Consider the following 12438-nt stretch of genomic DNA (forward strand, 5'->3'; position numbering starts at 1 on the left):
ATTATTTTACTGTATCACAACAGCACCAGGTTATTTAAATCTTTTACTCAAATCTTTAGTTTATTTGTCAAAACTCCTTCCAGCCTGTAGATTCTAATGATTCTCAACAAGTGACTGTCATAGAGACTTTTTGCACTATGATCATCATACTGTCTTTTTATTGTTTGTATTTTGATCACTTAGATCATGTATGTGTAACGTTTGTGGATCCCACAGGATATTTGAAATGGGATGAATAAAGAATTATCTTATCTTAACGTAAAGGCATACACTTTTAAATGTGTATACCCTTCTGTTACCATATTGTCATAAGAATTTAGTAAAATCTTCATTGGTATGTCTCTCAGTGTGGATAAATAATGCTTCACACAAAGCCAAGATTAAACACAGACAATCTAACTACACAGGTTAGAGACCTCAACAGAGCTTTATTGCATTTACTGGAATAATCTATCGTTATCTTTAACGATAGATTAACAGTGTTTCTCAAAGATTCACATTTATGTTCTGAGAAATGAGTCTGCTGGGAAGTTATTACTGTTATCACCGGTTTTCTGTTTTAATCTTTTATTGTCATCTGATATGAAAACTTGAGTGCAGCTACAAAATACCTTTGTGGTACAAAGGGCAGACCAGGAACAACTGTAAAGCAATCACTTTATGACTTGAAGGAACAGTTGCTCTAGTTTTTATGTTGGGGAATTTCTGAAATTAAGTATTTTTAAATAGTTTTTTGATATTATTTGACTGAAGGAAGATAAGGCTTATTAAAACCTAACCTCTTAGTAAGATTCAAGCCAGTAAAATACTGGACCAGAAAATCTCACACAGTTCTCCAGTTACTTCTCTTTCATGACTAATAGTATTGACTTAATATGAATGCATTGACTAGCTCTCTAATATTTTAGAGACTTTTGGTCTAACACAACATGTCAAACAAGCAACACACACTCAAGGACACACACTGGACCTGGTTATCAGTAAGGGTGTGAATATTTTCAATGTCTCTGTATCTGATGTCGCCCTGTCGGATCACTTCCTGTTATCTTTGAAAGTTCTTTATCTTTTAACCCACTTATACAAACAGCAACCATCACAAAACGTTCTCTCACTGAAAACACAGCAGAAACTTTTAATCAAATCTACTCTTCTTCCTCACCCTTAAGCTGTAATGATGTAGATAAGTTGGTAAATGATTTTCAGTCTAAAGTCTCAGACATTATTGATTCCATTGCCCCAATTAAAATGAAGGTTGTGTCTCGTAGGAAGAAATCTCCATGGAGAAATGTACAAACAGTTAGATCTGCAAGACAACTCTGCCGTAGGGCAGAACGAAAATGGCATAAAACTCAACTCCACGTTCATTGTGACATCTATAAAGAAAGACTACGTAACTATCACTCAACACTAAAACATGCAAGAGAGGCTTTCTTTGCAGATGTCATAAACAAAAACATTAACAATGCTCGAGCTTTATTTGCAACAGTTGACAGAATCACAAACCCTCCTGTGACGTTACCGCCTGAATTCCAATATATTGCCGCCTGCAACCAGTTTTCCAGCTTCTTTTCAGAGAAAATTCAAAAAATCAGAGCATTAATCTGTACATCAACTATAAAGTCAGTACCAATGCTGTGCCCAAACAAAACAAATACAGGAAAAATGACCCAATTTCAACTACTTAATTATAAAACCCTACAGGAAATTATAAGTCAACTAAGCTCCAGTTCCTGCTGTCTGGATGTCCTAGATCTATAACTCTAGAACATTTCTTTAAGAAAGTCCTGCCTGTTATTGCTGCTGATCTGATCCAAATAGTAAACTCATCGCTCTCATCAGGCATTTTCCCCCAGGCTCTGAAAACAGCAGTAATCAAACCACTGATAAAAAAGAACAATCTGGACAAATCACTAATGCAGAATTACAGGCCGACCTCTGACCTCCCATTCATCAGCAAAGTTATTGAAAAAGCTGTGTGTAAACAATTAAATAGCTTCCTAACTATAACCAACCTCTTTGACTCCTTCCAGTCTGGTTTTCATGCTCACCACAGCACAGAGACCGCCCTGGTAAAAGTGTTCAATGACATCCATATAAATACGGACTGTGGCAGAACCACAGTGCTGGTTCTGTTGGACCTCAGTGCAGCTTTTGACACTGTTGACCATGATATATTACTGAATCGACTGGAGAGTTGGGTCGGACTCTCCGGTCCAGTGCTTAACTGGTTTGAATCCTACATAAAAAACAGGGATTTCTTTGTTTTAATTGGAAACTTCTCATCAAAGAGGTCAGAGGTCACATGTGGGGTACCCCAAGGTTCAATCCTAGGACCCCTTTTATTCAATATTTATATGCTCCCACTAGCTCAGGTTATAACAGGAAATAATATTAGCTACCATAACTATGCAGATGACACACAACTCTACATTACGATGTCACCAGGTGACCTTTGACCCCATCCAATCACTGAACAGATGCTTAGAACAGATAAATGTGTGGATGTGCCAAAACTTTCTCCAGCTGAACAGTAACAAAACTGAAGTTATTATTTTTGGACCTAAAGAGGAACGATCTAGAGTCAATGCACAGCTTCAGTTATTACAACTGAAAACCAGCGATCAGGCCCGAAACCTGGGAGTAGTGATGGACTCTGACCTGAACCTCCAGAGCCACATAAAGAACATTTCCAGGATTAAGGGCAGTGGCGCAAAAAGTGGGTATGCAGGGTATGCAACACATAGGGGCGCTGCACTAGAGGGGGCGCCAAAACCCCGTCTCGAAAAATGTTTTTTTCTTGTTGGCATTTTCTATAATTAACAGAATGAAATGATCAATAACAGGGGAACAGCACTGATTAGGCGTCCCTCTGCTCCTTCACCTCCCCTCCTGTCGCTCTCCCTTCCCATACAGGTGGCTGTGCACGCGCCCCTAAGAGTACGCAGGCGCGTTTTTGTTTTATTTTTTAAATTTTAGACTACCACTCGAAGTGCACTTGACAAAATGGAGCGGCAGAAAAAAAAGCTGTCCGGGGCGCAAAACAGAAAAAGGAAAAGGGAGAAGGATAAAGATGTTGGCGGGATGAAAAAAAGCCTTTCAATGTGGTTGAAAGATAGTAGGTAAGTACCGTCAGTGTATTAGCAGGACAGGAGGGTTGTAAATAATCAAGTTAGCTAAAGCTAGCAGCTAGCCTAATACGGAATCGTCCCATATTTGGCTGTTAAAAGTTGCCTCCCCTATTAAACCATTAAGGGACGCGATTTGTTTTGTATTTCTATGAATATCTGATACATAAACCTGTCACAGACACATAACCGCGCACTAAGTAAGAATGACCGAAATAAAACTCAGGAAATATTAACACAGGAAAGCTAAAGCTGTTGTGGCGGCAGTGCCCGGCTGTGGTCCAACACTTAGCCCTCCTGGGTGCATTTTTTTCACTCATATGTATTATGGATTCTTTAATTAAAGATGAGTTGTTCAAGTTCATGTGTGTATCAGACAAATTAGTCATCAGAGTCACTAAAGCCCTTAAACTCAAAAAGGTTGGTGACCTATTTTACCAACCTTTTTGGCAGGGGCTATACATTTCCAGATGGGGGGAATTTTAGATTCACTTCAAAAGCTTGAAGAAGTGGTAGGAGACAGCAAAATTGTGTCAGAGGCAAAGTCACTATCTAATGAGATTGTTAGTATGGAGTTCCTTGTGTGCCTCATAGTTTGGTATGACTTATTATGTGAGATCAACTTTGCAAGCAAGGCACTACAAGCAGCAGATGTGTCAATGGACACAGCCATTAGGCTAATCGAGTCTCTAACAGAGTTTTTGCTCAAGTATAGAGAAGAGGGCTTTCAGAAGTCACTCGACATTGCATGCAAGATAGCCATTGAAATGGATGCTTCTCCTGAGTTCAAAGAGAAACGACTTAGGAAGCAAAAGAAGTTCCCAGATGACAATTCATGCCCTGGTCATCATGAAAAGGAACACACAAGGCACTTCAGGTGCATGGTTTTCAATGTTATTGTTGACACACTCCTGCAAGAGTTTTCTGAGAGGTTTTCCAATTTTCAACTTGTGTCTGAGAAATTTAAATTCATCACTAAAATGGAACACATGACAAAAGCTGACCTGGAGGAATCAGTGACCACATATGCCCTGACCACCTGCGATGTTTCCAGAGATATCATTCAAGAAATATACCCAGCAAGCCGTCTACTGAAGGGTTGCAAGGCTCTAGAAAAGTTAAATTTCCTCATTCAAGAAAACCTTGATTTGGTATTCCCAAATTTGACAGTAGCCCTTAGAATATTTTTAACCATGCCTCTCACAGTTGCATCTGCAGAGAGATCATTTAGCAAGCTGAAGCTCATCAAATGGCGCCGAAGATATGTTCGCATCCACCTCAAAAATATGGTGTTGCGCCCCTGATTAAGGGACTAATGTCTCAGCAAGATCTAGAGAAACTCATCCATGCATTCATCTTCAGTCGTATTGATTACTGGAACAGCGTCTTCACAGGTCTGTCCAACAAATCAATCAAACAGCTGCAGCTGATCCAGAATGCTGCTGCTCGCGTTCTCACTAAAACCAGGAAGATAGAGCACATAACACCAGTTTTAAAGTCCCTCCACTGGCTCCCTGTAGCTCAAAGAATAGACTTTAAAATACTGTTGTTAGTTTATAAATCACTGAATGGCTTAGCACCACAATACATTAAAGATCTGCTTTTATTGTATCAACCTTCCAGACCTCTCAGGTCTTCCGGTTCTGGTCTGCTCCCCAGAACCAGAACCAAACGAAGAGAAGCAGCTTTCAGCATCTATGCACCACAAATCTGGAACAAACTTCCAGAAAACTGTAAAACAGCTGAAACACTGACGTCTTTTAAATCTCAACTAAAAACCCACCTGTTTAGGATTGTATTTGAAATGTAATCAATTACAAATGTATTGATGGAACTTGACTTAATGCTGTGTTTTCATTGTTAATTCTATGTTGCATTGTGTTTCTGTGTTTGTAATGATGTAAAGCACTTCGAAATGCCTTGCTGCTGAAATGTGCTATACAAATAAAATTTGATTGATTGAAACACCTTACAACATCTAGGAAAACTGAATTAAACACTAAGCGTTTGTAAAGTTTAAAGTCCTGAACGAAATATGTACTTTAATGTACTTATGTGTTGGATTAACTCAGAAATGTCACAATTTAGATCAAATTGAGAGAGATCGAAACCCAAACAAATCCAGACCTGGTAAAAAGAGACAAGAAATGTTAAGCAGGGATGTTAACAACAAAAGGTAAATGGTAAATGGCTTGTACTTGTTTTTACTTTATCAAGTCCACTGGATCCCAAAGGGCTTTTCACAAAGACATTCATATGCTGATGGTGGCAAGTTACTGGATAGTAGCCACAGCTGCCATGGGGTAGTCTCACAGTCTGACACAACAAGCCACAACTTGAACATTTCCCAAAGTAATAGCTCGCTTATTGGAAAACATGAAAGACCTGTTAAACTATGGCGTATAATAAGGTGACTGGATGGAACATATCCGTGTTTTATGACATCTTTTGATCTCTTTAGATATTGGAGAAATATATGAATTCCAGTGAGAGAAAAGTAGAAGGGTTAGTACTTGTTCCCTTCACTTTTTTACTGTATCACAACATCAAGTTATCTAAGTTTTTTACTTAAATCTTTAGCTTATTTGTCAAAACTCCTTCAAGCCTGTAGATTCTTCTGATTAGCAACAACTGACTGCAGTAGAGACCTTTTGCACAGCGGTCACCGTACTGTCTTTTTATTGGTTGTATTTTATCACTTAGATCATGTGTATGTGTAACTTTTGTGGAAGCCAAAATGGGTTATTTGAATTTCTCAAGAAATTGAAATAAAGAACAATCTTATCTTTCTTATCCTACGGACATAAACTTTTCTATGCACATGTAACAGTTCTATTGGCATGTTATTATAATTGTGTAATAACCTCTTTGGTATGTCTGTCAGTGTGGATAAATAATGTTTAACACAAAGTTAAAATTAAACACAGGCAATCTAACAACTCATGTAGTACACCTCAACAGAGCTTTACTGCATTTACTGGAATAATCTATTATATGATTATCCTTATCAATGTTTCACCATTCTGCGTCAAAGGTTCACAATTATGTTGTTAGAAATGAGTCTGCTAGGAAATTATTACTGTTGTCACCAGTTTTCTGTTTTAATCTTTTATAGTCATCTGCTATAAAAACTTTGTTGCAGCTATGTGACATTTTTGTGGTACAAAATGTACAGTAGGAATAAGTGTAAAGCAATAACTTTGATTTGGAGGAACAGTTGCTCTAGTTTTTACGAGCAATAGGGTAATAGGGTATTTTAGGTAATTCTTAGATGTTATTTGACTGAAGAAATACAATAAGGCTTAATAAAATATTGGATGTAAATCATAGTTTCAAGTGCACAAAATACAATAATTTAAAAGGACAATAAATGTCCTTTTGCAACCATTGCAACCATTTATTGTAATGGTTACAATAAAAAAATGTGAGATGCAATTTTACCTGTAGAGAGACAAAATATAAGAGAACCTTCCTCCTGCAGTCTGTGAGTGAGAGACAGAATACAAACTTGGAAGATCACTGGTCACATTATTATTATTATTATTATTCCAACTAACTGCCAGATTATGAAAAAAGTTTTTAAAAAATGTGTAATCACTGGCTATATCTGTATATGATATGTAAGATATGTATCTTGAGGCAAGAGTTTCCCCATCATTGAAAGAATGCAAATATTAAATAGAAATGAGTAAAAAATTAACTTTGGGCAACCCTGCATATGATTTTTGTTAACAACAATCCAAAGTTATATACTAACACAAATGAGTCCCTGTCCTTTAAAGCTGCAGTATGCGACTTTCATTTAAAACTGTTTTTTTCTGTATTTTTTAAAGCTATCAGTTTGTTGTGACAGTATGTATAAGACAGATAATCTGTGAAATTTTTTTTAACTCCCCTACCTTCCCCTTATGGTTTTGCTGCAATCCACACAAATACACTGCTTAGCCAGAAATAGCCACTTAGATCCAGGTGGAGGGTCTTAGCGTTGTTACTCATCCTTGTGAATGCACTGGTCACACCCTCCCCCTTGGTCTCTGTAGCAGAGACCAAGGGGCCTTTGGTGAATCCTACTTAATATTCATGACAGCTACCCTGTCATGAATATTAAAGCTCATTAGTATCCATCCCTCCATCCATTTTGTAACACCCTTGCCCCTAGTGAGGTCGTTTTTACTGTTGTCAAGCTTTTGTTAGGTTTAATTTACTGTGCGATCCCCACTTGAAATGGATAGTCTCTACTCTGGAACATAACTGGATTTCACTCAAGGAGTCTTCATTTTAGTTAGTCCATCTTTATTTTTATATCATGGTCATCATAATTTTTAGTCTCCAACCACATAGGTGAAAAACCTCAAAACAAACGGAAACACATATATTACAATCTGAAATTAACAAGATAAATACATTGTGAAATTAACAAGATAAATTTCCACCCCTTTTAACCATTTAATCCTAAAGTATAATAAATAGCAAATATTTTATAATAAAATTCAACAATAAATACATTAGCATCTTTATCAACATTTACTTTCATAGTCAAACATTCTGACCAACATTTTTTTTAAATTTATTTTTAAATCTTTTTTCACTTTCTACTTCAACCAATAAACACCAAGTGTATTGTCTTTTTTTTCTTTTCAATAATATTAAAACTCTCAAACAAGCAAACCAAGTCCATGTGAATGAGCAACAGTATTGGGAGCTTACCGGCTGTCCTTCACAGTTTGTTGAAACTTTGCACAATTTTCAATTTACGTGCTACCAGGATTGTTTGCTTTCATGCTGTGGCACCTCAAACAAGAGTGACAGGTCAGTCACACCTAAAGTACCTACACTCTGATTGCTAGGAGATTGAGTCCACCTGGTTCTCATCACTAACAAGCAGAGCAGAAAGATGCAGCAATGGGGAGTGGCTAGCTGGCAGTTTGTCAGAACAAGTATCCATCCCTCCATCCATTTTCTAACACCCTTGCCCCTAATGAGGTCGAAAGGGGTGGTGATGCCTATCTCCAGCAAACGTTTCGGGCTAGAGGCGGGGTACACCCTGGACAGGCCGCCAGTCAAGGAAAGGCAAGAAAACATCAAGAACATGCAGGGCAGTGTTGCTTGAGGACCAGGGTTGAGAAAAAGTGATGCTTGTCGATAATTTTTTTCTTATCTACGCTCACTCTCACTTCCCATGGTCAATGCAAGGCAGCAGCCACTTACAACGACCAGATCAACATCGATGAGTACGCCATGACTGTGTCAGCCTACATCAACAAGTGCACAGAGGACGTCAGCATCACTAAGAACATTATCACCCAGGCCAACCAACAACCCTGGATGACTAAGGAGGTACGGGAAATGCTAAAAGCACGGAACTCAGCCTTCAAGTCTGGCGACAAGGAGGCACTGAGGACAGCGAGAACCAACTTGAACCGTGCTATCAGGTTAGCAAAGCGAAACCACAGTCAGAAAATACAGGAGTTCTTCCACGACACCAGCAACACCAGGAGTATGTGGCAAGGCATAAAGGCGATCACAGATTACAATCCATCCTCCCCCCCAGTGGGCGAAGTTGATGCTGACTTTCTAAATGGACTCAATAACTTCTTTGGGAGGTTCGAGGCACTGAACAGTACTCCGGCAAAGAAAACTGTTCCCCACCAGGAAGAGGAGGCACTCTGCCTGGACACAGCCGATGTGTTGAAGACTCTGAAAAGAGCCAACCCACGGAAGGCCCCAGGCCCCGACAACATACCTGGGCGGGTGTTCAGGGAATGCGCAGGTCAGCTGGCTGGTGTCCTAACAGACATTTTTAACACCTCACTGGACCAAGCCACAGTGCCAGCCTGTCTCAAAACTGCCTCCATCATTCCGGTGCCAAAGAAACCTCAAGTCACCTCTTTCAACGATTACCGGCCTGTGGCACTGACTCCCATCATGATGAAGTGCTTTGAAAGGCTGGTAAAAGAACATATCGTCTCCAGACTCCCCTCCACATTCGACCCGTTCCAGTTTGCCTACCGCCGAAACCGCTCCACTGAGGACGCCATCTCCTCCGCCCTACACCTGAGCCTGGCTCACCTGGAGGAGAAGAACACTCATGTGCGGATGTTGTTCCTGGACTTCAGCTCAACGTTCAACACAGCATCTGGCAGGAAAACTGGGACACCTGGGCTTCAGCACCCCCCTGCGCAACTGGCTGCTAGACTTCCTCACCGACAGACCTCAGTCAGTCCAGATCGGACAACACACCTCCGATGTCATCACCCTCAGCACAGGCTCCCCTCAGGGCTGCGTCCTGAGCCCTCTGTTGTTCACTCTGATGACACATGACTGCGTCCCCAGGTTCGCCACCAATCACATCGTGAAGTTCGCGGACGACACAACGGTAGTGGGCCTCATCAGAGACGACAACGACCTGGACTACAGAGAGGAGGTGGAGCAGCTGGTGGACTGGTGCAGAGACAACAGCCTGATCCTGAACGTTGACAAGACGAAGGAGATGATCGTCGACATCAGGAAGAACCGGCCCAACCACGCTCCACTGCTCATCAACAGCTCGGCTGTGGAGGTGGTCAGCAGCACCAAATTCCTGGGGGTGCACATCACAAACGACCTCACCTGGGCTGGGAACACCACGTCTCTGGTCAAGAGGGCACAGAAACGCTTGTATTTCCTGTGGAGGATGAGAAGAGCACACCTGCCCCCGCCCATCCTCAAGACGTTCTACAGAAGCACCATAGAGAGCATTCTGACCAGCTGCCTCTCTGTGTGGTGTGGAGGCTGCAGCGCCTCCGACTGGAAGAACGTGAGGAGAGTGGTGTGGACAGCAGAGAGGATCATCGGGGCCCCCCTTCCCTCCATTCAGGACATTTCATCCCAGCGCTGCGTGTCCCGAGGCCGAAACATCGTCAGTGACCCCTCACACCCCCACCATGGACTGTTCTCCCTGCTGCCCTCTGGAAAGAGGTTCCGCAGCATCCGGTGCAGGTCCACCAGGTTCCGAAACAGCTTTTTCCCACTTGCCATCAGACTGCTGAACTCTTAACTGGACTGCACTCAAAAACTGGTCTCCACTTCATATCTTGCACATATACATAGCTAAGTAACTTCCATTTTACTGTCAGTCCTGCACTTTATATTTTATATTCATATTTATATTCATATTTTATACTGTATTTTATTTTATTCTGGAGTAACCTCACAACATTGGAACCTGAAAACATTGTCCTGAGCCATATGCAACGAAATTTCGTTCTGTATACACCCTGTGCATGCAAAATGACAATAAAGTCAGTCTAAGTCTAAGTCTAAGAAGTCTAAGTCTAATGTTCAGTGTGGTACACACTTTGGTACCAAACACAGTAGTAACTAATTGTCCCCCATTAAATAGGTCAATTGATTGCAATTTGAAAATACTTTTATTGTTAATTAGAGTGCATGACCTAGCTTAACATGCAGATTTATGTCGTCAATTGTCTATTCTGTTTTTTATGACGTTTCTCTCAGCTGTGATGCTTTCTATACATGCCTGTGTGGATTATCAGTGTTCCATCCAATCAGAGTTCAGTATCTATGTGTTGCCAGGGACAGTCTAATCTGACCAAGTGCCTGCAGAATAGGTACAGCAGCCCTTGTTAGCTAAATGATATAGCAGTGGAATAGTTCTTTTAGCCAATCAGCTTTCAAATTTGTCTGCTCGAAGGCCGAGAGGCCCACTGGCCCAGAGAAGGCCATTCATGAGGCCCTTTCCGCCCTCTATTTTGATGGTCAGAGCGAATTTCCTATCCAAAATTTTGCTAGCAAAGCAACTCTCATCAGCAACCTGCACTACTCATATTAATGTGTGTGAATTTATGTTTATTTGACATACAATGGCCGTGGAAATGGAAAATTTGACTTGGTTTCAGGAATAATTAAAAATCCATTTCAAGATGGACTTTTTCTAATGGACTGGACATCGTAAAAACCGGGGTTCTCAGCCCTGAGTGAAACCACAACTTGGGGAGGATAGCAGATTAAATGGCTGGGATTAGCCAAGAGTAAAACAAAGAAAAGACCATATAGAGAAGGACTTGTTGATGGAACTGAAACAAAGAGATCAGCTCTTTGACTTCACTGAATGTTTTTCTGCATAAAGAAAGGATGATGAATTTTGTATATAAAGACAAAATTCGATAAACATATAATGCTCACTTCAGCAACTGAGTATTCTGCTTTATTTTTTTGCCACAGTTGCAGCTGTAGTGTAGAAGTTTGGAGTTGGCCTAACTGTATTTCTTGCTGTAATAACAATAGTAGTCACTCTCAATATGCAAAAACACCCTCATAATTAACCGCTTTGACTGCTGAGTGTCCATTTGGAAGACCAATATGCTCAATTCTCTTCCTGATATCTTGGCTGATTTCTTTAGACCTTTCCATCATGTCAAAGAAAAAAGCAGTGTGTTTCAGGTGTGGCCTTAAAAGATATCTACACAGTGGAGGGCTGTCCATCAGGTACTTTGGCCTGTAGGGGGGGGTTACTGATACAATCTGCCACTATGACATGACAATTATGCAACCCACAAATACTATAGCAAACAAAAAACACAATATAACAAGGCCTGGTATTATAGAGGTTTGTTCAGTCCCAGCATCATCATCATTGGATTATTGAATTTCAAGCCTCCTACTCTAAATATGTCATTCAGACCATATTTAGAGCATCCTGAGTGGACATGGATACTAACTAATTGTGCTATATGCAATAAACACAGAGAGAAGACAACTAAGACATTATTATGGACATTTCCTTCTGATATGTTTTTATATGATCACCATTTTACAGCGGCAGGATGTTTATTAGGAGCATTGAGAGAGACAGAGAAAGCTGGAGAAGGAAGGAAAGGACGCTATCTATTATGCAGCGCTGTATATCAATTAGCCCAATAATAATTAAAGGACAACAAAGTCAGTGTTTTGGTGTGGCCATCACAAAGTCCTGATCTCAGACTTATGGAGAAGTTATGTGAAGATCTGAGAAGGTTGTGGAAGCGAGAAAATTTTGTTCACCCTCATGATCATTAAGATAATTCCGTTGGGAAATCATAATTCTTGTGAATTTTCTGGGTAAATATTTTTCATTACCTATAAACAAATTGGACTGAAGCTACGTCCCATTTAGGTGACACAAAAAGTTCCTGGGTGAATATCAGGAGGTGATACAAAATACTTATTTTATTGCTGTAATCTGTGACTGGATTATTTACAGACAACTTGATAAATGAGCACATATTTACAGTAAATAAGATCTGCTGGAAATCAGATATTGCTACTATGATTA

Source organism: Xiphophorus maculatus, chromosome 7 (genome assembly GCF_002775205.1).
Source record: "Xiphophorus maculatus strain JP 163 A chromosome 7, X_maculatus-5.0-male, whole genome shotgun sequence".
Classification (NCBI taxonomy): Eukaryota; Metazoa; Chordata; class Actinopteri; order Cyprinodontiformes; family Poeciliidae; genus Xiphophorus; species Xiphophorus maculatus.